General features: G+C 48.1%; 1 protein-coding gene across 6 annotated transcripts in view; it reads right to left on the bottom strand.

The window, feature by feature from the left end:
• Window positions 1–26,648, bottom strand: part of PAK3 (p21 (RAC1) activated kinase 3) — a 131,576-nt gene that overhangs the window by 67,095 nt on the left and 37,833 nt on the right. Inside the window, exon 2 of one of the 6 annotated variants that reach the window (XM_048318543.1) lies at window positions 24,933–25,043. The exons of 1 other annotated variant lie outside the window; for it this stretch is intronic. The gene's annotated coding sequence lies outside the window, so the exon portion shown is untranslated. Of the gene's footprint in view, window positions 1–4,690; window positions 4,883–6,235; window positions 6,344–6,588; window positions 6,655–24,932; window positions 25,044–26,648 lie in introns of those variants that run through there. 4 more of the 6 variants (XM_048318545.1, XM_048318538.1, XM_048318544.1 and 1 more) reach the window with 4 other exon arrangements.

Below are 26,648 nucleotides of genomic sequence, written 5' to 3'. Positions count from 1 at the left end.
CTGAAGAAAAGGTTGCTCAAAAGTTCTGTTTGCATTACAAGTTGGGGCATATAAAGCCCCCTAATTAGATGCTTTGTGGACTATTTACTTCAGAAACACACGAAGGTAGCAGAAGTTCTAGCATTTCAGTATCACTATAGCTTTTAAGAAGGGTCCAGGACACAACTTCTGTTTGTGAACTGTCAATATACTGCAGAAGACTCCAGTCTCAGCTTACTCCTTCTGAAGCACTAAACATTATTCATTAATGCCACTAAAAAGGAGGATTCTGCATTCCCCCAATGCAAGAAGAAGTGGAGAGAGAACAAGAGCATGGAGAGAAGGTGTGGTACAGGATGTGGGACAGAAATGAAGGGAGAAGACTGTCCCCACAGACTACCACTCTAGATACCTCCAAATATTACCCCACCTCTTTCTGGTCATGCATCCTACAAAGTGCAAGGTGCCTTCCTCAAAAAGAAACAAACCAGGGAGCAAATTCTGTCTGCTTTAGTCTTTTTTCTTGCTAGAAATCTCACTTCTTCCCAGCTTGAATTCTCTGGAACGAAGAGAGGAGATTCATAGCACAGCGCAGCTAATGTAGACCACATCTGTAGGAAATAAATAACCAGGATGCCAACCTGATCTGGCTAGGCTTGCTAAAAAGATCAAACGCGGATGTAAGCGTCTCTTTTCTGGAGCAGGCATCGTTTCAGTTGTTGAAATATTCATGCACCAATAGGAGCTGTGGTATCAATGTCTGTCCCTGATACAAACAAACCTGAGCTCAAAGCATGACAATCTGTGTTGTGCAGAGCAGAATCACAATTAAAAGCATTTCCCAAGCCTCCATTTCTGCATGCACACATCTGACAGCTCTTCTGGTGACACATCAAGAGCATCCCAAATCCAAGTCCACAATCTTCTGCCTGTGAGGGCAGGAGACATTAAAAATAGTTTTAGCAAATGCCCAGGATTTTAATTGTGTGCCTTCAGTTTTTCCCTCTCAGATTTACCATGCACCAGCAGCCCTGTGGTTCATCTGGGGAATGGCTGGATGCACCTGATAATGGATGCACCTGGGCATCTGGGCACTGCAGGTTGAATCCAGACTCTCTGCAGGGAAGCGCCTCGAAAATTTCTGATCTGGAGGATCTTCTCCTTCACAATAGCGAATAGAGAAGGAGGAGACAGAAAATGGAAAACATTAGGCCTTTCAGTCCCCTCGAGAGACACAGAGAAGTACTTTCCAGTGACCTTTCTAAATAAAGGAAACTAATTTTTTGATGCCAGCAAATGGACAGAGACTGGTGGGGGGGCACAGCTGCTGCCCCTTCAACAAAACTGTCTGGAGAAATGAGCCCACTCAGGTGACGTGGCAAGAAAATGTTTTGGTACTCCCCTTGTCACATGCACCCAACTGTGCATACACCCTGCAGAGCAACACAGAGCCTGCTAAGGTGCCAGAGCATTTTCAGCACTTGAGGATTAGAAAGGAAATGAGAATGGCCCAGCTCTGGAGTCTGTGCCGTACTGCAATGTCAAAGTGGCAGTTTGTTTCAGGCTTATGGGGATCTACAGCTGGACAAAAATGATACTGCAGTACCTTGAGTTGTGGCAAAGCCAAGCACATGTATGAGCAGCAAGTTGGACCACAGCACGGAGCTCACTGGTCCATGTGCCAGGTGTCACCTTCAGAAGTCAAGGGGTCACATCCAAATCCTTGTTTCCATTCCCTGAGAAAGCACACTTTTGCCATCGGGACAATAAAGAAACATGAAATTACCCAAAGATTCCTTGCGCATGTTTTGGATCCAAATTGCCTTAATTTGCTTCTGATGGCAATAAAACAGTACACATGACCAGAGCAGAGCAAAGGATGTGTATCTAACCTTCACTTTGCTGTTCCCCATCTTTATGAGCCTTACAGTGCTGTATCAGAGCACCTGTACCACACCGAGCCCCAAACCCAGCATGAGGAGGCACTGAAAACTATTCCAACTGTGGAACTGGCAGCAAAGACTCCAGGGCAGAGATGTGCTTTGCTCTGCATCACTAAAGACTCAGTCACATCTGTCAGTACACTACGAGATAAGCAACTGACAATAAAACTAATGCTGGGAAATGAGCACACTGAATATATTACAACACTATTTTACCCTTGAATACTTAATGCACACAGTCATAACGATAAGTCTTTAGAGCAAAACAAAGCAACGTTCATGGCAGAGGTTCCCCAACTGAGCAGGACATGCCCCTGTTTAAGCAAGTCTGCCTCTGGAGGGGATGGATGATTCAAGACTGGACATCAGGGTATCTGGAGGGGCACCTAGCCCAGTGCTCTAAGAGCCAGACTTGCAGGTAGGGCTGGTGCCACATGCTGACACAAAGATCCTCCCAGTCCAGGAGCCAATGACCTGCAGCGCTTGTAGGCCTGACTGTCCCCTGCCCAAGTCTTCCTGGGGTCAAGAGCTCCAGAAGGTGGGGACAGGAGACTGCATCAAGAACATCCCAGCTTCCTGGATGCCTGTCAGTGGGACTGACAAGGCAGATGCCATGGTGCTTGCCCAGAGCAAGGTGCACCCACCTGCCACATCCCACAATGCCTGAAGCAGTGAGTGGCACCTTGCAGCCCAATTCCCTGTCTCAGAAAGCCCAGGAAGCCAGCTCTTGAGCAATGCACTGTCAGAGCTAAGTTGGAGCAGTGCAATTGAACATGCAAAATGAAAAGTCCTTTGGCTATCTCCAACAAAGCACAGTGATACACTTGCTTTTCACTGCATGCAAGCCACAGCTGCTGATGTTCACCTGGAAAAAGTCTCCAGAACTCCAAGCACTGAAACTATTCACTAGCAAAACACAGATATTTTTGTCATATTTTTCCACTATAAAATTACTGCTAGGAGCAGGAGACAAACAGCAACAGCAGGTCTGAGATAAGACATTCACATCAGTGTCTCTACCTGTGCTGACCCAGGCCCAATGAAACCTACCAATTACCACTCAGCCTAATGCCATTCCTCAAGTAACATGAAAATCAAAGCCAACATAAAAGAAGATACGCAAGCTCAACTATTTGTGTCTGAAAGGTAAAAGGCAAAATAGAGCTGCAGGGAGAAAATGCTAGCTAAACACAAAATAGCACTGATGAGTGAAAAGGTTTATTTCTGCAGGTGAAAGTTAATTCACGTTCCTCTTTCCCTTTCTACTGCTGCCCTCCCCACTAAGTTCCTGGGAGAAAAGCTTCAAGGACCTTTGGCATGAGCAAAGGATGGTAATGAAAGAGGAAGATCACAGTGGGCTCCTGCCTGCCCACTGTGTAGCACAGCAAGGAACAGAAATCAGTACTCAAGCCAGAGAGGCACAAAGTGACAGCACTGTTAATGTCCCAAAGTCACAGGGAGTCCAACCAGAGCGGCAGCGGAAGCCAAATCTGGCAACATCCCCCCTGCGACCAGTTCTGTGCAGACATGGCTAAAATGAAGGAAGAGTTGTAGGCAGATCTGAAAGACCTTGAGAATCCCAGCTGGTTTTGATCCCAGAACACTGTCAGCTCCAAGGACGCTTGGACCCATAGTCACAATTAAAGTATTAAAAGAAAAAGAGAAGAAAGCTTCAGGCAAAGGGAACAGGAAGTGAAAGTGGGACTCTCCCCACAAACCAGCTCTCCTCTAGGAGCAAATGCTGCCAGGCCAGAAGATGGCTAACACAAGAGCTGGGTTTGTTATGACCAACAATATGTTGCAGAGATTAATGTGTCTCACCTATCCCTGTAACTGTATGTACAAAACCTGCAAAGAAATATGGAGGGTTGGAGGAAGACAACCTCTTGTGCCCAATTTTGTTTTTCCAGACCTTGTGAGTCGGCTCAAGACACACAGGACAATCTGGACTCCAACTTCCACACATTTTCTGAGTTTTGGTCAGATTTTTACAGAGAAATTGCCCAGTCAACAGTCTGCCTGGAAATGTAAAGTTCTCCTCCCTGTAGTGAGCAGCAAAATGCTCACGAACTTCCAGAAAATCCTCCTACAGAGTTTCGCTGGGCTTGTTGGTTTAGAGGGCACAAAGACCCCATTAGTCCCTACAAAAAGCCAGCATGCTTGTGCTAAAGCCCTGAGGTGAATAAGGCCCAAGCCCAGGGCCTGTGACAACCAAAGCAGCTCACCCTGGATATTGAGTCCTGCAGCACTGCTGTTACAGCTGCCTCCGAAACTGTTGCTGCTGCAAGCAGTGGCCCATGAGGCCTGAAACTTAATACCGTAACAGGAGCTCAAGCTCACAGGAGCTACTGAGACTTACTTTTAGTTATCCAGAGTCACTCAGTTAAGAAATGCCATCCATGCAGATCTTGGTTCAGAATACAACCTCCTCTGCAGCCCAGAGGCAGCTGCCTGCAGCCCCCCACCTATGAAGCCAGCCACCCCCCAGCCCCAGCCCCCTGCACCATGCCTGCCACCAGCTCCTCTGCCCAGTTCCATGCTCAAGGAATGCAGCTCCAACCCATGCAGCTCCATACAGCCACAAATATCACCCTCTGTAACCAGCCTGTGCTCACGGCAGAAAACCCGGCTCAAGTCAATCCCTCCCCTCCATGCACGTAACCTGCCACGGCAACCTTTGCTCCCTGGCCTCGAACAACCCACCAGTCCATGTCCCAGACCTTCAACCCATTACCCCCGACCCCTAATTTACTCCGTATTCTGCTCACATCGTTGGGTAACCTGTGACTGGAAGCCCGAGGCTCCTCCGCAGCCATGTGCCACACTTCCTTCGGCACAGCGTCCTCCTCCCGGGCGGCTCCGGAGCTGTGCCCGAGCCCCCTCCTCCCCGCCTGACAGCCACAGAGAAGGTGGATTCACTCGAGAGGAGCCGGGGAAGTCGGTCTCACCACCCCTCCGGCCGCAGCGTCCTCTTCCCTCTCTCTCCCTCGGGCAGGCAGGCAGCAGCCTGGCTCCGGCCCTCCCGACAGCCCGTCCTCCTCCCCCTCCTCCTCGCTCTGAGGCGGTCCATGTCAGACCGAGAATCGCTCAGCAAAGCCCATGCTGATCTCTGGCCTCCAGGTTCCCTGTGCAAGCATCCCCGACCGTGCCCAGAAAGACAAGAGAAAGCAGCGTCCCCCCTCAGGCAGCCCAGCGCGGGGTCGGATCCGGGCAGGTGGGGCATCAGGGGCACGAGCCTTTAAGGGGGTTTGCCAAACTCTCTGCACAGACACCCAGGCTGTTCACTCCTGACACACGCTGTGCTCACCCCGCAAACGGAACGGCGCGGGGAAAGGCAAAATCCAGTCCCTCAACAACCCTCGGGGCTGCAGGCCCCCAAACAACCCCGCTCTTCCCAGCCCGGGCCCACCATCTCTTTCAGATGTTGCTCGCTTTGAAGCTATGGCTTCTCCTGCCTGAATTCCCTCAGCCTTCCACATTAAATACCTCGCTGTATTTAAAACAAGGCTCGTGTTCTGGTATTAGTGAAAACCGGATCTGAAAACTGCCTCAATGACCAGAAAAAGGGGCCACTCGTGCCGAGTGCATCCCCCCGCCGGAGGAGGGAAGCCTGGAGCGGCCAGACATCATGCTGGAGCACTTCCTCGGCTGGCTGGTGTACAAGTCTGGGACAAAGGGACAACCCAGCACAGGGACCAGCTCCAGTGTGGCATCAGACACCACCATGCATGCACAAGGAGAGACCACCCTTCCACGAACGGATTTTGGGAAAAACTTGGCAGGTGCTGCTGCACAGGTCAATCGGATGCGCGTTGCCAATAACGAGTATTAAAAAAAAAAAAAAAAAAAAAAAAAAAAAAAAAAAAAAAAGGCGGAGTTATTTATAGCCCAGAATTTCTCACTCCTCTGCAGAAGCGCAGCCCAGAGGCGGCATTGTTGGGAGATGGGAAACACGCACCGCGGCCGCGTCCAGGGCCGGTGCCGGCGCTGACACAACTTCAGCCGCGGCTCTGCGGCTCGGGGAATCCTTCCCGCAGGACACCGGGCTCCGGTCACCGCCGACTGCCCGGCAACACAGGTGTCACTGACGGCAGCGGCACCCCGGAGACGCAGAGACAACCCCGGCACCGGCGCACCCCGGCCCTGCCCGCGGCATCATCCTCCCATCGTCGGGAGGAGACGGGGCGCCGCAGACCCGGCCACGGGCACCGCGCTTCGCCGGCGGCCGCAGGGCCCGGCCGGGGTTATCTGGAACCGCCCCGGCCGGGGTTACCTGGAACCGCGGTCGGTCATTGCTGCCCGGCCGGGGTTACCTGGAGCCGCGGTCGGTCATTGCTGCCCGGCCGGGGTTACCTGGAGCCGCGGTCGCTCATCGCCGCCCCGCCCGTCCCCCGCCGCCGCCGCCGCCGAGCGCCCCCCGGGCGCGGCCCGTCCCCCCGCGCCGCCAATCGCCGCGCGCCCGCCCGCCCCGCGCGTCGCGGGGCCGCCGCAGCCGCGCTGGCGCAGCCAATGGGCGCGGCGGGCGGCCGGTGACGACACACGGGCCGGGGCTGGGGCTGGGGGCAAATCTTGTGTTTCAAGGCAGCGCGCAGGGAAAGCGCGGCGCGGGGGGGTGCTCGCCCTCCAGGCCCCTTGCCCGCGTGCCCCCTCGGAGGTGTGCGGGCACCTGGGAGGCGAGACCGGCGCCGGCCGGGGCTGAAATGGGTCCTGAAAGGCATCATCACGCTCCCTGGTCTTCGTCCGCTGGGAATAGGAAATGCACCGTGAAATTCGGGGCTCCCCCGGATGACGTCTGCGTGTGACAGCCTGTGGGCTTCTCCTGTCCGCATCCGAACGTGGGAGAAGCTCAGCAGGAGTGAGGCTGGAGCGACCGGCTCCGGCCACTCCTGCGACAAAGAGGGCAGTTCCTTGCAAACATCCTCCAACGCACCAGAAGAAAAGTCTTATTCACGGTCTGTGTTTTCCTTTCTCCTTCATTCTTTTCCAATTTTGCTTCCCTTGGCAACGTGTGGTCCTTCTGCTCCTTTCGAATCCACGGGTTCAGCTCCTCCATGAAAGGTATCAAAAGTAGAAACAGACCCAGCTTTGATGAGCATGATCTCACATTTACAATATTTTCAGGGGAAAAAAATATGCAGATAAACATGACCAATTTTACAATCTCAGGGCACGGAGCAGTGCTGGGGCTGGGAGCACCAGCCATGCTCTGAGCTTGGGGCTGTGCCCGGTCCCCGGGCTGGCAGGAAGCTCTACCAGCTCCAGGTGCCACCAGTGGAAAGGGCTGTGCTGTTACATACCAAAGTGAGCATACCTTTGGCCATTTGTTTTTGTTTGATTTGTTGCATCTCTCCTGATGGAGATGCACTGGGTATGTTTAATGACACATTATGGAGCAGCCAAGGCCAAGCAATGAGGACTTACCTTCTGGTGGCTGCTACTGGCAAAGGTAAGGCAGGCTACATGCATCCAAGAGGAGATAACAAACCCTCCCAGCCCCACCACACGGCATGTGATCTTGTCTGACTACAAGGGATCACACTGCTGCCTTACAGCTCATTCAAAGGACAGGTTCTCCAGAAGCAAGAGCTCACTGAGTCACCCAGTCCACACTGACGTGACAAGCAGCTCCTACTGAATCACTACTGTCCCTTCCTGCTGTAAGCTGAAATCTCACAAAGGTTTTCTTCCCCAGTATGAGTCAAATCTGTCACTTAGCTGGCTGGCTCTGCAGTGATTACAGTCAAGCCATAGAGCAAGTTGTCAGTGTTCTTTCCACCCCCACAGAGAATTACTCCTGTGGATAGATGACTTTCAGGATCCTCTAAGGGCAGCAGGAATTGTGCAAATCTGCTGTCCCTCAACAATGGAAGAGGAGGCCTTCCACTTTCTGCTGCATGTAGTGTCCACCCCAGTGACAGCACTGCGTGCATCCAAGAGCGTTGGGACAAGCAATGGGGTGACTCCTGCAGAGGACACTCTTGTTGAGCCAAGGTGGGTTAGTCAGCAGAGAGTGCAGGCTTTCACCTTTGGCTCTTCCCCCTTCAAAGTCCATGAAAAGCTTTTGGAGGAATGTCCCTTGACTGCAGTGAGGAAGGGAATGCAGCTGAAGGAGCGGTCAGGGTCCCCACAGGCTCACCCAGCCCTGCAAACCACACTGGCTGCTGCAAACTGCTGTTTAAAACAGCTCAGAGCTGGAAAGGACTGAGCAGGTTGGGCACCAGCAGTACCCAGCCACCTTCAAAGTCATTCCTGATGGCTTCAGAAAGACTGGTGGGTCATCAACCAGCCCCACACCCTGGAGCACCACAAGCCATGGGAAGTACGTGTCCCGCTTACAGGCTTCCAAAAGAGGAAGGCAGCTCAAGGAAAAGCTGCAGATAGAACATGAAATCAGGCAATTACAGATGTTAGGACTGAATCTGTGAGTGAATCACTTTCATTCCTTTTAAAAAGTCCAACTAAAATCTAGTTTTAGCATAAACTTTTAGCAAAACTGCTCTTATGAGCACCATAAGAAAACTGCAGGCTCTCTGAAGCACCAAGCCCAGTTCAGCTCCCATCTGACTTTGCCAAAGGCTGGGCAAGAGCAGATGAAGGGAAAGTTTCAGTTTCCTTTCCCCTGTGAAAGAACAGAAACTTGACTCCGTGACTGCATGCAGTGAAAAAGCAGATCAGATCCCTTACTCTCAGCCCTGTCCAAACTACAAGTCTCCTGGGAGCCAAAGAAACTTTGCAAGCATTGACTGTGCACAGTGGAGTTTTGCCTGAAAATTACAGAGGGTTTTTAAACAACTGTGCATTTCAGGTTGGCCTTTGGAGACCACAAAGCCCTTGAACCTGTGCATTTCAGCCTTTCTGGGTTCTCCAGCTATTTTTAAGCTGCTGGATGGAAGCCAACTGTCCCATACCTGATAGGAAGCTGATTTTGCATGCCTGTCCCATGCCTTCCTGGCAAAGGAGACAAAGAGAGGAAGCAAAAGCAAAGGCCACAAAGGGGAAATTGCCCAAACTACAGAGCTCCCTTGCTTCTCATCCCAGCTGTAATGACGCTGACCCTGTTGGAGCTGGAGGGCTCTGCTGCACACTGTGATGAGCTCCATGTGCTGACAGTGGGCACATTGCTCAAGCACATTGCTGGGAGAGGGAGAAAACAAGTGACTGTATGGTCAAGGCATTTACAACAGTCCCAGGGTGCCGGGCTTGGCAGTGCAAGCTGGACTTGCTCCACGGGTCCACCTGGGACGGGCTGGGCTGGGCCAGACCTGCAGAGTGTGGCTGGGCCTGACCTGGCCCAGACATGGACATGGTGATGGCTTTGTCCCCACAGGGCATAGGAAAGCGGGCCGTCCCTGCTAGACATCAATTCTGTGTGACTGTCATGTGGATGTCCCAGCGAGTTGGAAATGCTTCGAGAGTCCGCACGCCCACCCATGAGGTCCAGCCTCCACAACCCGCAGGACCTGCCCAAACCCTGTTTTTTCAGGAGCCATCTGGTCTCTAAGCAAGGATGTCATCCTGCAAAAATAACTTCAGAAGCTGCCCTAATTTGAGCCCCGATGCCCAATGCTTTTTGTTATGTGAGAAGCAGGAGGAAGTACCTGGCTGGACCAGGTGCATCACCAACCCCAACAGCTCCTTTCTTGTGTACTAAAATAGGCAGGACTGGCTGTATCACAACCATCTCTGCCGGAGTGTCTCTGTGATGGGCTGTGCACAAGCTTCCCAGCCTCTCCTTGGGGCATTCCCAGCCAGGAGTCACTCAGGGGCAACTCCTTCCTGAAGATGCAACCCCACAGAAATTCAGGGCCAGGTAGCCAACACCTAGCAAAGCGAGAGAAAGAAATTTTAGCTCTGAGCAACAAATAGCCTTCTTGCAGCCTCCAAAATGTGCCTGAGGACTTCGAAAGCCTGATGCCCAGTAACCTCACCTCTTAAATTTAATCAGATAGAACCTCCCAAACTGACTGCAGAGCTGCAGACTTGCACTGCCTGACCAGCACCCCCCCCTGTGCCAGAGGGGTGTGCAAGGCTGAATGTCTCAGCAAAGGACACCAAGCACCAGCATTTTCAGAAATAAAATGTACGCTTTGCTGGGATGACCAGTGAGTTTAAATTCTTGAGTAAAAAGAGGAATCCTTTCAAAAATCTGCCTGATCCTGCTTTCACAGGGAATGTGCCCAAGCAGGGCAGGAATTCAGGAAAGCTCTGCAGATACACATCTGCAGGATGCCTTGGTCAGTGCTATGTAGAATGTAACCTTAATGGGATACATGGTTCCAGAGGTGGCTCAGATATGCCCTAGTGAAAGCACAAGGGCACAGAGTGCCCTCTGCTTCAACAGGGCAGGAAGGTGGACACAGCCTTCATCCACACTAGAACTCGTTCTGCCATATTTATCACACCTTGCTGGCAAACATGACACAATCTGAGCAATACAGCATGACTGCTGATGGGGTGTCAACAGGTTTTCATGGGAAGAAGGTATCCCATTAAGGATCCCAATAATCTCCCACATTCAGTGGTAGCTGCCAGAGAGCTCATCTTACAGATAAAATTAACTCTGATCATCAATTAATAAACCCCAATAAGAAGCAACTTATTCTGTCCTGTAAGAACTGTGGGTATTACAGTCCCCTGCAGTTTTCCCCCATGCCAAGCTGCTGAGGCACCCGCACTCGGCCCCACAGTCCCACGCCTCCCCGAGGCTGCATTACATAGGGGACTGTGGGAGCCCCTCCACCATCCCTGCCGAGCCCAGGCAGCTCCCGGGGGGTCTGAAATGGCACCACAGCAGCACTTGATTAACTGTGCCAGGAGCTGATGTGGGAAGCACTGGTGGGAGGGGACACAATGGGACACTGCAAGCTAACAATTAAATTTGGGGCCCTGCTTGGCCCATGATGTCATGGCTTCCCAGCACCCAGTGATTGGCTGCGGGTGAGCATCTGCTGGGAGCTGAGGATGATTATTTGCCTGAGGTTCAGACCTTTCCCAGCGGCTCTGAATCAGGCTGGTTGTCCTGACAACCTGGATAGTGGCAGCTTCTGATAACCACGTAATGAGGTTGTCACAAAAAGGAGCCCCTCCATCAGAGAGGTTTAGGGATCATTAATATTTCCGAGGGAGCGTGAGAGGAGAGGTAAGGGGACCATCTGGCGATGCTGGAGCGCGTCAACAGCCTCCCTTGGAAAGGAGCTTCATTAGATAGGAACCACCTACCGACATGTAGCAATGGGAACAGGCAGGCTGCCTGCCAGCAGCGAGGGGTCCCAACTGCTCAGCTGTGGGATCTGGGATACGCTGAGATCCAGGCAAGGACAGAGCAAGGAGGACACACAGGTGCTGCCTGGGAATGATGCAAGTTGCTGAGTAGTGAAAGTACCCAGGGCTTACGTGGGCATGGGGCAGTAACACAGCCTGGGAAAAGTGACACAGTGAGGCTGGCACACAGAGGCCTTCCCACCGTGCTGCTGCTCTCATGTGCTGCCTCTTGGAGGGTAAGGCACCGAAAGACTCTGTACCTTGGATTACCCCATTTGCAGGTAGCTTCGGTGAATGGTTAGAATACTTCCCACTCCTGTCCTACAAATCTCGCTCAGGGGCAGGGCACAGACTCATAAAGAGACTCACAGCTCATTCAAAGAGAATTCATGCATGGCTGCTGTCCTGAGGGTCCCTCTCAGCTCAGGTGCAAGACAGGACAGAAATGTCCCCTGAAGTCTGAAGACTGAATCTGTGGGATCACGCAAGGCACCAAACACCGTGTCTTCCTCTGGGATCTACCCATGTACTGTCTTCTCACCCCAGGAAACTCTTTGTCCTTCACCCTGTCCTTGTGAAACATGGGTTTCATTCACCCTGTACTCAAGAGACCCACGAGGTACCTCCCTGTGGCTGCAGTAACTGTGGATTGAGGTGCTGCAGTCTGAAACCTTCATGGATGGCAGTAACACCACAGCTTGGAGAAGCTCGGTTGCCAAACTATTGATCCCCAGGACCAAGTTCCTGGAGAAGAATGCCCACCTTCATGTCAAACAACACACTTTTTAAAAAACTTTCCTGTAAAATGATGAAGTCTGAATCTTTCCTAAGAGGAGACAGAAATTACCTCCATAGATAAGTCCTTATGAATCTTCCAGCAATAATTGACAGAATGTGTCTTTTGTGTAATTTTAGTTTGTTCTAAAAATATCTACTAAGTGTAAACGCTTGCTAAAGTCAGTATAAGACTTCATTAATATACTTAACACTTTATTTAATAATAAAATGTTTATATTAAAAGCTACTGTACTTTTAGTACCTATTTTTACCTCAAACCACGATTTCCCTATTCAAAATTAGTGCTTCAACTGTGGACTTAACTGAGATGTAATAGGACTATTAACACATGTCAATTAAATACCAATCAACTACTAAAGACTGCATTTAATAGATACATTTCTTAATATACTACTGCTATACCTCATTAAAATGGTGTTGAATCTTCACAACTGTTGTAAACAATCAAGTGGGATATAATCCACCTCCAGGAGCTAGTAGAACTAACGTAGTGCTCTCCTACTCTGGGGAGGTGTGTGATAGAAAATTCAAAGTTAAGACAAAGATACAGTTGATTACCTATAACAGAAATACTCTCAGATAAGTAGTAGGCATCAGGTTCACAAATCCTGCCTCTCTCAGAAAGGAAAGGAATGTCTGCAAGGAGATCCCCAACCTGGAAGAGGATTTTGCAAGAGGGAAACAATATGAGCTGATACTGCTCATACCTGTGCTCTGCAATCCTACCAGAGCTGTCTTTAGTGATTCTTCCCCATGGGAAGCTCTACAGCCCAGCAGCATTGCTCCTCCAGTTTTGGCAGACGGGAAACTGAGGCAAAGAGCAGCTCAGGCTGGGCAGCAGGTCAGTGGCAGCTGTACAGTAACCTCCCAGTATTGTCTCCCATGGAACCCCAGTTTCACTCCCAGGCCTCTTTTTTTTTTTGTAAATTGTAATTTAAATCACCTTCCAACAGGAGTAACAAGACTAACAGCTTGAATGTATCAAGCCCTACCTTAACACAGCTTGTAAACGGAACACCCCACAGCTTCCTGCAGAAACACCAGTGGGATCCAGAATTTTTCAGGACAATCACTGTAAAGTCCAATCGTGATTTGCACTTAAACATCAACCATGCTCCTTCATGGGGAACATCCCATTTGACTGAAAGCAAACAAAGATGGCCCACCTGCCTGCTGAATTTTATCTGCTCAAGATGTTGAATTCAACCTGCTCTCAGGACTGAGAAAGTCAAGATTCACCCTATCTATCCAAACAGCACAGAATGGTTTCCAGTCCTTCTTGGCACCAGAGAGTAAGATTCTTCACCCAGGGCAGTGTGGCCAAGCCATCATAGCCCAGCACAAGCACCAGATTTACTGATACATGACCATGCCCAACCCCCTGCACTAGAGAATCTCAGCAGAGGTGAGAGATCCCTTCCCCTGTAGGAACCGCTATGCATGACTATGTGCAGTACGCTTTAAAGGAACAATCTGACAGTAAAACCACCATGGCAAGATGGGCAAGTTCAGCAAATTTATCTTCTCCAAAAATAGTTGTCATTCAACAGTGATTCTTCATTGGAAGAGCCACACATCACCGTGCCTCTGTTTTCAGCTTGCAAAATGTCTAGAGGTGGGTGAGACATATAAAAACCATTCTCCAGCTGTTTATCTTTGTTTTAGTATGAAAAGCATTTGCCAACATACTAGATTTTTACACAAGTCATTCTCCATTTTCTTCCCAACTACTTGGGAGCAGGAATGATACCAATTCTTGTGCCTGCCAGGAGACATCAAAATAGAGAGGCTCAACAGGTGAAATGTCATCATTTTACAGGCTGCCACACTGTGGCAGTTCAGGCTTAGCAGTGTCTGGATATGGGGTTTTAATTTACATTCACCTCGATGTAATCATTAAGACTAATTACTGAAGCACTGAGGTGGAGTAAGTGTGAAGCAGCCCTGCCTGCACAGCCCTCAGCTCCTGACATCTGATCTCAGCTCTGTCAGCAGGAGACCTGCTGAGCTCCCACCTTGATGTACAGACTTGAAAGGGGTAAACCATTGGTGGTACCTGACATTCTAGGGTTTTAGAAATAGTGAATATGGAGGTCAGTGTTTAACCTGTGACTGTCCAGAGCATCTCAACATCCCAGATCAAAACCATATCAAGGTAATATCTAAAGGGAAGGTATGAAAATTAACTGATTCAAGCCAATAAAGCTGTTAGAAAATGAAATGGAATTAACAGCTTTTACCCTAGGACCACTACTGAATCTTTTTAATGCCTGTTTGTCAGGCAGACAGTTTGCAATAAAACAGTTTTGCTCTCTGGCTCTTTTCCACTGAATGCAGTTGTACTTCAGGAGCAGAAAGGGCTTAGGCAGGGATTCAGACCTCTTTGTTGTGCTCCATCACCAGAAGATTTCACATGGGGATGATTCTGGACTGAAGACACTAGAGTGCTGTTTGCTGTGGAAGGGAAGCAGTGTCGAGCAGCTGCTAGGAAAACTTTGCCATACCTCATCTCCTGCTGCCTTCAGGGTATTCTGGTGAAAGCAGAAAGGTCTGATGCCACAGAAGTCCATGATTTCCCTATGAGCCCTGAGACGGGCTCCATGAGAGCCGGAAGGGAACCAGCCTGTGAAGGGAGCAGCAAGGCACTACAAAACAGGATGGAGATACAGACTTACATCCAGAAACTGACAAGCTGAAGAGGAAAGACTCTACCTTATTTTCAGTTCATCATCCCATGATAAACCAGTCAGACAGACTCCAAGCCCAGGCTGACTTACCTCTGGCTGGCCTGTAGCACAGACACACTCATAAAGGTTTGCACCCTTCAGGGACCCTAGACCCTCAGCTATGGTATCACAGGGGAGGGGCTGAGTTAATGTTTCAAAGCAGATGAGAAGCTGAGGCTGCTTTCAATTTTAGTGGTTCCTTCCCCTTCCACAAATGAAAGTGGATCCTTATGTCCATGTGCCTCTTCCTGCTCATTCAGCTCTCCCTTGAAAATCCACTTTTCCCACAGAAAATGTTGTGAATCTGAGAATTAACCTCATACTAAACCAGTATGAACTCTGATTTCACAGCTCCACTGGTATCATGGGTGAGTATGAACAAAGGTGCTGTGGATGGCAAACACATAGCTCTGCACGATGGCTTGTGATGGCTAGAGAATGCGGGTTCCCAGTATGCTGCAATGCAAAGGTACCATAGGCATCAGGATGACATCAGCCCACAGGGCCTGGAGAAGAAAAAGGTCTTTATGTGGTTTTCTTTCCACAAATGCAGGCTTCATTGCCTGGAGAATATCCCATGACAGTTAGAGTTTACTACCAGGCTGGCTCAGGGCAGTGCCCTCCCAGCACTAGAAGACCAGAGACAAGGGTTGTCTGTGCACTTCTGCGCCAGCCTGCAAGACTGAAGCCTTACAATTAGAAAAAGCATGATAGAGAATGTGTGTCTTGACTTAGAGAATACCCTTCTCAAGCTTACTGGGGTTGTGACCTGGAAAATTAAAATGCAAGAAACTCTCCAGCTGCTGACCAGGCAAAGTGGTTGATATTGGATTAAAGATTCAAGGCTCTCTGCTGTAGCACACAGGCACTAACTGCACCGGCTGAAGTGCCCCTCTCTTCTTTCGTGTGCCCAGTAACAGCTACAGCAGCAGGACTGAGACTGTCTTTGTGATACAAACAATTTGCAATGGCTGAAGAGAAAGATTCCTCTGAAACCTGATTAAATGAGACACTTCAAACAGGATTTCAGGAAGCTGGTCCAGAGGAAGGATTATTAGTGAGACTGACCACATCACGATAGTAAATGGAGAATGTGCCAAAAACTAAACTTACATGTACAGACCACCTCAGTGCGCTTACTTCTTTAGAGGAGAATATCCCCTTCTTCTCTTCACTCTCCAACACCTTCCTTCCCTTTCTGCCCTGCACACACTTGCAGCTCACACCAGGGCACAGCCAGTAAAATGTGCAAGATTTGTTCGTGCCAAGCAGTATTTCTACTGTTTGTCTCCAAACCCTTGGTTTTCTTTGGCCACAAAGAGAACTCCATAAGCAATAGTGAAGGCTAAGCATAGGTGCAGGTACAAACACCAAGGAGAAGTTCATGCCATAGACTTATCTTCCATGTCATTGGGACAGCTACAGTCTCCTTTGACATAGCATAGATGGAACCAAATATTTGAAGACAAAAGGCCACTATCCCAGAAATAATCCTTTTATCATAATTCAGAGTCCAGAAAGCAGTGCAGCATGAGTTTTATGACAAAACAGTGGGTTTTTCCTTCTCATGATTCTTGAATTATGCATTTCAGTGTACAAAACAACCCAGGTTTGACAAGTCTTACCTGAACAGTAGAAGAGTTTTGAAACCCAAGATTAAGGAAAGATATGTTCATGAGACCCTGGCCACATGACACTCAATAGGAAGAGGGTAAGACCTATTGGACACATTTTCAAAACACTTTCAGTGACAGCTCCTTTAAGAAGCTCAAGGAGGCACCAATTTCAGCATGCATCCACAGGGTGGGAGAACACCGTTCATGGAAAATCTATGGAAGTTTTATTCTCCATCCAATATGGATCAAAATCAAACATAGTAAGAAAAAATATTTTAAGGATTATAAGAATGACCTTTTGGCCAACTTGAGTCAAGTGTATAAAGCATGACAGTACATTTCAGCCCTTACCCCTGACTGTGAAAGCTGGTTGTTCAGAGAATGCAGTCAGTCTTATTAATCTGGTGCTCAAAGATGTCACCTAATCAAGAGCTGGGATCAGGAAGAATTCCTCAGCTGACATTAAAATGTTAAATGCAATGGACTGAATCCAATTATTATTTCTATTGCAATTGCTAATAAATGAGAGGGGGCTGGAGGGTCTGATTTCCAAGATAAACACGTGGCATCAATGCCACTGGAGACAGAGACTGATTGAAGCTTTGGACCTGTTCTGCTCTGCAGTGCCAGGTCAGACTCCCCTTCCACCCTGGGCCTGCTGATATCTGGGAATCCAGTAAGCTCCCATGGGGTCAGAGAATCCCTGTCCCAGTGATAGTGTCTGGGTGCTCTCATGCATCAAAGGCTACAAACCTGCATGGTTACCCAACTGTTCTGCTAACCTCCATGTTCCATGAGATATTTCCTTCTTTTGGTACCCATAAAATACAAAGCTCAGGGATTTATGATCCCTGGTAAACCCAGCATGTAAACAGAGAAACCATCTCCTTCCATGTTAATTTATCTTGTAAGATATCTCATATCAGGCCTTCATCTCTTCAGCCAAGGTATCAAGATAGCCTTCCTTGTCATGGATATGCCTTTGCAGTCAGCTGGTAAGTCTCCCTTCCAGTCTGAGCTCTTCAATGCAAAGATATGTCATAAACCTTCCTCCCAAAAAAATCCTTCACTGCATGAGAGGAATACGACTGGGGTGCATTGACAGCTTTCAACGACCTGAAATGACTTTGTGAAGTTTTACAGGGACCCAACTCAGCCAAGAACAATCACCCTTAAAACAGAAATTTAAATGAAATATCTTTATTTTTTCATGAAGGAAAAAGCAGCATGTTCCACTGGAGCACCCACTCCACCTCTGTGCCACTGTGACACCTCCACTGGCAGTCACACAGCTTCTGCCAGTGCCCAATGAAGCCCACCAGGATGGGGCATCACACTCAGTATCCACCTCCCAACACTGTATGGAGCAGGTAACGATTCCATACAAACAATCTTTTCAATGACAGGTCCCATCCCATATGGAGGCCACTGTCAGAGAGGAAGAGAGCCAGAGGCCAGTACTGTATTTGGTGGTATCCCACATGCTCTCCTGATGCCATGTATCCACACTGGACTCCAGCCAACAGGATGCAGCCAAATGTAGTAGGTGATTCCATGACATTACTCCAGCTTACACCAGTGTAAATAAGCCTGGGCTCCTGCCCTCCCTTTCCTGTGCTACCAGTGTGGCTTTACTGTGCAGCTGCCAGTCTGAATGCCAATCCACTCTGCCTCTGGCTTTCTGCAGGACCCAGACTCTTATGCTTCAGTGCATCCTTGCAGTCGAAACAAGATGTTTGCTCATACATATTTTTAATCCTGTTGCTACCCTGGCTCCTTCTCGTTAGTGGCCTTGCACAGCCGTTGGTTCTACACCAGGGGAACAGCCCAATTATCTTGCACAGCCCAGGGAAGAGCCACTGCTCCAGGAGGAGAGGGGTGCTTGCCCCATGGGAACAACTGCTATCCCGTGGTGAGGGGAGGAAATCCCAGAAGTTCATAAAGTCTCAACAAGGCAGGGAAGGAAATGCCAGATAAATTCCTCATCACCAGAGGAAGAGAAACACCATCCCTCTGGCACATGCTGTCTTTGCTACATCTCAGAGAGCTGCACACAGCCCTGCAGTTGCAGGTAAGCAGTGATTTCTGGAGAGCAGCTCCCTGGGGCAGAGCTCTGGGAGTAACGCACAGCTGGGCAACTCCAGGGCACACTCACTCTTTACAAGACAAAGTGACACGTGGCCACAGACTCAAAGCTGGCTGGTAGACACATATGTTGCTGAGCAGGATGGGCTTACCCATCACCAACATTTCAGCTCCCGTTGACTTGTACTGAAGCTCCCAAGGGACCGCCTTAGCCAAGACCAGTCACACTGACCACAGTGTCTCCTTGGAGCTGACACCTGCAGGTCAAGCTACAGTAAGGGCTACCAGCATACAGCCTCATCCAACTCTCCCTGTGCACTGGGCAGACATATCAAGCCACAGAAGAAGGTAAGACAGGCACTCTGCATTTTGGCTAAGCCAAAATCTCTCTTGTTCACTTTTCCACACAGACAACACCACAGAGACCCACCCCTACTCCTTCAAGCTTGTCATCACATGAGACATGGGCTCCATCTCCCGAAGAGATCTGATCTGTCAGCTCAGGCTGTGGCACATGAAACCCAGCTCCTCCTCCTCCAAGGAGATAAGTGACTGTACAGCCTTAGCTACACTTACTGGTGTCTGCAGTGAGGGAAGAGGAGGCTGACTCGCCCTTTGGAGGTCCAGTCCCTTGACCACCTGCCTTTCCCAAGCCCTGAACCAGCAAAATGGATTTTCACACTCAGTCCTGCACACAGTCTTGGGCAATCCCACGAGATTTTATGTGGCAGCCATGCTCTTTTTGAAACACTGCATGGTCCAGAACAGACTGACTGCGCAGCAAGGTGAATCACAGCTGTGAACAAAATGTCTGGACAATTTCTATGGCAAAAAAACTGGCATTGCTTCATACTACTGCTGCCAGTTATCTCCTGGTTGCACAATGAATCCCTTATCATCTTCTCTCACCAGTGCTGGACAGGAGGGGAGCTTTATAGCCTTTGCTTTCGCCTCACTAATCTTTGCTGGGCTGACAAGTCCCATGGACCAGGAACAGACTGCTCATCTGGCTCAGAAATAGAGCCTGTACTTTGCCTTCACTGACTGTTGAAAATGTGCCCTCAGATGTCCTGGTGTGCCATTTTTGTCTTCTAATGAAAGCTGAATGTCACTGCTCACCCCACCAGGAACAAATGCCAGCACCATAAAGCCCCAATTCTGGCCACTTCTTGCACCAGACAGCAGTTGGCCTGTCTGTCGCAGGAGAGGGGCACTGGGCAGGAGCATGCCACCACATCTGATGCCAGCACACCTGGTGCCATGTAGGCCATCCTGTTGTCAAAAAACCCCAAAGTTTGGTGGTGACACCAGTCATCACTGAACTAGCAGGGCTGCATCACTACATCCCTCCTGTGCCCTTGTACCCACCAGGCCTGGAAAGATGAGCTGCTCTGAACGGAAACAGGGTCTCACCAACCCAAGGCTCTCTGCTTACTGCAGCACTGGCCACCTGCCCTACAGTGTCTGAGTTCAGCAGGTGAATGTTGCCCTATTCTGCACTTTTTGCTACACATGCCAGAAGTGATCGGGGCCCTTCAAAACCCTGAGACAATGTTGTGTATTCATGAGTGCCATCTGCTGGCACCTTCTCCCTTCATTAACCTTTCCAAAGCCACTTAGTGGGGTGTGGAGCTCTCCAGATCCAGAGCACATGGGTACACAGAGTACATTGGCTCCTGCTCCCTTTCTAGCGGGGGTAAAATTCTGTGCCTTCTCCAATATCCCAAACTTTTTGGTCTCATCAGCTGCTGGAAATAAATCTGGTAGATCCATTCTACAACATGCTACACGAATTGTTTAAGTAAAATGAACATATTTCCCTGGTAGGGTAAGGATAAGAGTTAAGGAAACACTTGAAACCCCAAGAGATGCTTAGTGATGCTTCCACTATCTGGATAACAAGACATTAACACAAAAAATATCCACCCAACATATTAATGTACTGGCTTCTTCCTCAAAAGACTGCCTGGCCCTCTGGAACCTCAATGTCTAAGGGTTACAGCTGCAAAGAGAACCCCAAGACTCAGAAAGCCAGGTATCTTGCAGAATGTGCTGAGGGCCAGAAAGAATGGCTCTGCCATGAGGGACTTACAGTTTCTGCATCCCCATTGGATGTCTGTCTAAATGACCTGCTCTAACCTAAGCAGAAATTATTGAGCTGGAAGTAGAAATCTTTGGCTAAAACTTTGTGATCCATTTTGCATGGCAGGTCAGACTATCTGGTTAGACCTGTCCCCTTCTCTTGTGACCAGGGCCATGACGGGAGAGCTGGAATCTGAGAACTGGCAGCCAAAGAGCAGCAGGACACTCTAAGAGTTTCCCTGGGATCACAGTACCATTAAGTCAGTACTTTAGGAGGGAAAGTATTAGTATTTCCTACCCAGGATTTTCTCGAGCAGTAATGAAAAATTAAGGAGATATATAATATGACTGATACAGACTGTATGCAGTAAACAAATAATGAAAATAAACCATTGGAATATGCAGTGTGGGAACTCCTGTACCATATGTGCTATTATTTATTAATTGTATTCCCACAGCAATATACGTCTGCAGCACTCTGTAGTCTAAAGCTCCTTGCTTTCTAAGTGTTAATTAGGGCTCCCAATCAATGCTGAAAAGTGAAGGAAGTGTGTTTGTCTCTCCTACGTTTGTAAAGCCTCAGAAGCAAAACCCAAAGAGACTTGCACAAAGTCACAAGTGAATCAATGGCACTGCCAGAAACAGAGCTCAAAACTCCTGGCTTCCAGGTTCTTCCCACAGAGAGAGAAAGATTGGTAACAAATCCCCAAAGAGGTGGGAATGAGCAAGAAAATCACAGTGTGCAGTCTGTCTGTGTGCACTGGTGAGTTAATTAGATTGTGGCCTAATTAAAATACAGCCTTTACATCTTGCCTTTCTTTCTTGATGATGTTGGCAGCAGGTATAGGTTGCCCATAAGTTTAAGCTGCAAGCTAGGAAACACCTAACCTTGAGTGGAACAGCCCTATGATGGGGCTGGAAACCCAGCGATTGCAGTATGGCACCAACTATGCTCATGGAAAGCACCACTGAATATGGATGTCTGCAAGGCAGAGGGAGAGAAATGAAAAAGGCTCCTCCTAGTAATCCCTTCCATGGTAAACTTGGTTTTATAAGCACCAAACACTTGCCATTTCAGATGAAGTTCCCAGGTGTTTGGCACCTCTAGAAAGCAGCTCCTGCACCTTAGCACTTATAACCAACATGAGTCCAATATGCTTTTAATGGCTGGAGTTAAAGACTACTTTTGCAAAAACTGCAAAAACAAGTGGCAATCACATATCTGTATCTCAGGGAAGCTGGAGAAATGAGGGCATTACTTGTGTTATGGTATCTCTCCTCCCTTTCTGCCAGGAACATGGTAGGAATGGAATGGGCACAATCTACAAAAGGTCATGGAAATGAAACATTAACCAAAGATTTGACCTCCACACACAACACCTCACAAATGGGACAACTCTAGCACAATTTAAAAAGGGGGTTTTGTCTAAAGATCATTTTTAGAGAGCAATGGTCTGGTCAATGAAAAAGCTGGATTTAACTTGCTCAATCTCCAGCAAGTTTTAAGGGTCTGATCAGGAACTCACTGGAAAAACCCAACTGTTGCCATCATTGTGCAGAGGCAGATGTGTCACAAGCACAGGCTGTCACTGCTGGGGAAAAGAGGTGTTCACGTACCAAGGGAAGAGGGCAGCCCTGGTTCTTATGGAAACCTGCAGTTCACGTGAGGATGAACAATTACAAAATAAAATACCAAAGTCTCCCACTACAGAATCAGTTCATGAGTGACCAGAGGAGAAGTGCTAAAACTGATACAAGTGCGTGGAAGGGCTGAGCCACAGAGCCAGAGTGCTCAGGAGATGCCCAAGGCAGCTTCACCCAGCCTGCATGTCCAACATAATTCCCTGCCAAGACACACCCTCTGGATGCAGACAATGCTGGAAAGTGTAAGTATTTTGCAGATGAAAAGGCAAAAAACATCTGTAAGCTCCAAAGGTAAAAGACATTACTCCTGACCCTAATAACTCACAGATGTGTTTTTCCTTATCTTGTCTGCAAACATTTCAAACCAGTGTTGCATTTCCTACTGAACCATGATGCCCACAGAAGGGAACTCAAGTGAGATGATACAGTGCATTGAAAATGAAGTTTCCAAAAGCATTTGAGATAATGGAAGAGAAAATAAGGGATCAGAAGCAGCAATGAATGAACACAGAGACAGGATTTCACTGTACACTGTGTTCACTATACATCAGAACTCTGAGCTTCAAAATCACGTGGAAATCCCAGCTTTCCTAGTTGTAACAGGAAATATCTCAGGAGATAGACTGAAGGCTCTGAGGCAATTCACTTTTCAATAAGACAATGCAGTCTGCAGCCAGAGCATCACATTGCAGTCATGCTGCCTGTTACTCAGTGTGAAAAAAGATCAAAGAGCAAGCAAGAACCAATCCAGCAAGGCACAGTGAGAAACTGCAGCCACATCACTGTTCTCTCACAGCTCACCTCTCTGAAAACAAGGAGTGTCTGCACCTACACAGGGAAGCTGGTAATGCCAAGCAGCCCTTTTCCCTGCTTGCTGGAGTGCTCTGCACATGCTTGCTCAGAGCCCCCCACAGTCCAGCCCAACAGCACTGGCTCACTCCAGCACCATGGGGTCAAAAGAGCCAGAACTCCAGAAAGGTCTGGCTGGGAAAAAAAAAAAAAAAAAGCCAGGGAAGTGCATGTCTTTATGAACTTTGATCAGCTTCCATTCCCTTTTCTCTTCTGCTTTGCTGTCACCTATCATTAAAATTAAATAACATTTGGTCTTGTTGCCATGTTAACCAAGAAGCACTGCAGACTCAGAAAGTCAAACTCAGTCCACCCTGCTGGATACTTGCTCCTGGTACACTTGATGGAAAAGCACAGTATAAGAGGGAGAGAACAGGGGACTTATTCCTGTAATTGTAAATGCCTGATTCCTACCCAACTCATAAAAGAAATATTGCAAAGGGATTGGAGACACATTAGATTTAAAATTAGGATGATTCTATGCAGGTGTATCAGTAACTGCTGTTAAACAGTGTGAAAAAACCTGATTCACAGATCCACAAAGGAGCTGGGACAGAGAACAGCAGCAGCACAATGTAATGCCCAGCCCTCACACTGTCTTTACAACAGGCAGTCAATATTCCTGCAAAGGTACCCGCTTACGCTTCACATCCATGTTATCTTCCATGCCCATTTCAGTCCTAATCTCAAAAAAGGGCTGTTCATTTCTTCCCAAACATTACCTCCCTGGTTCTGCACAGCCATGAGTTGATCACAGATTTCCTTGCCTTGAGAAGTCAGGATAAGGACACTCCAAAACCCAAAGAAAAATGAAACAGTGCTGGATGCTCCTCAGATCATCAAAAACACACGGCAGCACTGTAGCATGGATATGAAGGTTTCTGCTAGTGGGACAGCAATTTAGGAGGATTTCTGGTTTTCTTCTCTCTTCCTGATGCTTCCTTACAAATCAGGCTCTCTTTCTGCCTGGTTCTCCTGTGCTAGAAGTCTCACTGCAGCTGCAGGGAAAGACAAGCCATTTTGCTTGCATGGCTGCCTCTGCATTTCAGGCTGATTTGTATGAGACACTGCCACCCAGCACAATTTGCATACGTACCAAAATGCGAGACCTGCACAAAATGAAGCAGGAAAACCATTTGTCTCTCCCCTTGGAAAAGGTTAACGGCATGGATTCTTTGCAAATGTTTACTATTAAGTGTTTCCTAAGCCTCCGAGCTATAGAATTTGTACATAAAAGGGGGTTCACCCTCTTCCCCCAGTCCCACAATCCTATTTGCTTCAGATTAACATGAATGACCTCTACTTCACTTGAGCTTATTCATCACCCACAGAGCAGGGCCTGGTTGTACTGAATTATTTCCCTGCCATCATGAAATGCTATTCAGTTGCATAGGAGGGGACAAGGCTGCAAATGCAGGTGTTAGCTTTCTTGAACATTAACTGTTCAACACCCAGACAAGACTCCTATTTAAACCTTACTCAGATCAGAAAGGCTGCAAAAAAACATGACATAAGAACGAGGTACCTGGACCTAACACACCAGAACACTAGGCCCAACCATGTGATAAAGAAAACAGAGGTGAACTACAGCCCGGTAATTACATGTGATCACACATGGCAGGGGACAAAGCAGCCCTGCCATGAAACCCTTCATCTCAGCTCCTCCTGCTGCTCCCTCCCTCTCTGTCCTCAGCTGTGTCAGTCACCCAACGTGCCCCACACTTGCTGTCTTAAGAGTGCATCAGAGGCTCTGGGGTGGGTGCTCTTTGAAATGGCTTAATTTAAATTGACATATGAAGTGTCACCTCCAAATTAAGCCAGGCTGAAGAAAACCCTTCAGGATCTTTCTGTCCCTTCTCTCTTTCTCTCTTCCTTCCCCTCCCACATTACTTTAAAGAGAGCTTGCACATCATTCACCATTCTGGTCACCAATAGGAAACAACTCCTACCTGAAAGGTGTCTTCAGGTGCAGACTCTAAGGGCAGGGAGGATACACCCTCATTTCCCCAGTCCTCCAAGAATAACAGCCCAGACTGAAGTCCCTCCACAAGTCAGATCTCCTGTGTCAGACACAAACCCAAATTATTCTGGCACATAAACACAGATCTGTGCTGAAAGAATGCCCATTGGGCAATTAAAATCTGGTTTGGTCCTTTATTCTCCAGGCAGGCTGCCTGATTGACTGGACCCTTTTACTTGGGAAAACAAATATTAGGCCCAATCTTCACCTGGCAGAAAGTCAAATGGTGCCATCAATTCTTCTGTTACCCTGACTGAAATTTTGACCTATGGTTCGCAACTACATTGAAGCTCTTACTTTCTACTGCAGCTCCCATACTTTCAAATGGCACAATAACTCCACTCACTAATTTTTGCAGACCAGGGACAGATTTTCTCAGATCTCACTGCATCAGGCTCACACTGGTTACCCTGAGGTGACCACTGTGACCCTGACCACCTGGGCTGCCTGGAAAAACTTACTCTGATATGGACTTTATTGTATTGGGTTTGGGAGCTTTTGCTGTGATTTGCAAATAATCAGAGAGTTCAGACACAACAAGTAACTACTGTATTTAAATGTTCCATTTGTTACTACAAAACAGGATCCTCCCTGAAGAAGCAGAGACTGAAAGTTAAAGGAGAGCAGACAAGTGTAAAGGACTGATGGCAATAACTGTCCTGATCTCACAGAGCAAGGGAATCAAACTATTTAAATACTTTCAGCACCTGGACTGTCCCAGCAAAAATTCCATCCTTTAACTTGCCAAACAATTACACACCATTCCTTACTCTGCACAGACAAGAATTTGTTTTTGCATTCACTGAATGGTGGTTGGGGTTTCGGTTTAAAGAACAAAACCATGTATTTACTGAAAATCACATGTGACTCTTGTGGTGAGCAAAGCCATTTAAAACAGTCCAGAACCTGGGGGAACCAGCCAGGACACAGAGGGTGTTGTGTGGGCCCCTCTTCAGCACACACACACTGATCTTCAGTACGTGTGTATTGTAAAAAAAAGCCAGAGACTGACGAAGACTGGTAAGATAATCAGAATAAGGCACATTCCTCTCAGGGAGACCAAAGTAGCCAGCTTTTTTTAGCTTAACCAAACAGAGGGTGAGAAGGGTCATCACTGCAATCCAGAAATAACTCAAAGGCAAACACCAAGGAAGAAAAATAGCTAGTCAAGATCAGTGACTAGAAATAACCAAAGAAGAATAAAAAGGCCATGAGTGAATTTGAACTGGAAATTATAATGTTTCTATGACCAGAAGGATGAGGCAGAAGCTACTTTTCAATAGAAATAATGGGGGGAAGAGACATTTAACCATCTTCAGGATTTACAAAGAAGACTCTAGGACATGATACTTGCTGTCAGTAGAACTGAATCTGGCACCCTTGAGCTTCATCACTCCAGTGTGTGCTCAGCTCAAACCCAAAGAAGAAAAAAAAAATGGAGGAAAATGTCAACATTCACATCTATTGTCAAAAATCTCTCATTAAAACTAGGCCACAAATACAGCAAGCTGTGCAAGGAGGAATGCCCAGAGGAGAAAAATGACATCTTGCTGAATTCAGGCTCCCTCATCATTCATGCCTCTCCATCACAGACACTTGCCCCATGCTTGCTCTCCAGCATGAATTGCCAGTTGGGATTTTCCTG

The sequence above is a fragment of the Corvus hawaiiensis genome, chromosome 14 (genome assembly GCF_020740725.1).
Source record: "Corvus hawaiiensis isolate bCorHaw1 chromosome 14, bCorHaw1.pri.cur, whole genome shotgun sequence".
Classification (NCBI taxonomy): domain Eukaryota; kingdom Metazoa; phylum Chordata; class Aves; order Passeriformes; family Corvidae; genus Corvus; species Corvus hawaiiensis.
Note: the sequence above shows the minus strand (reverse complement) of the source record. Positions and strands in the feature narration are given on the sequence as shown.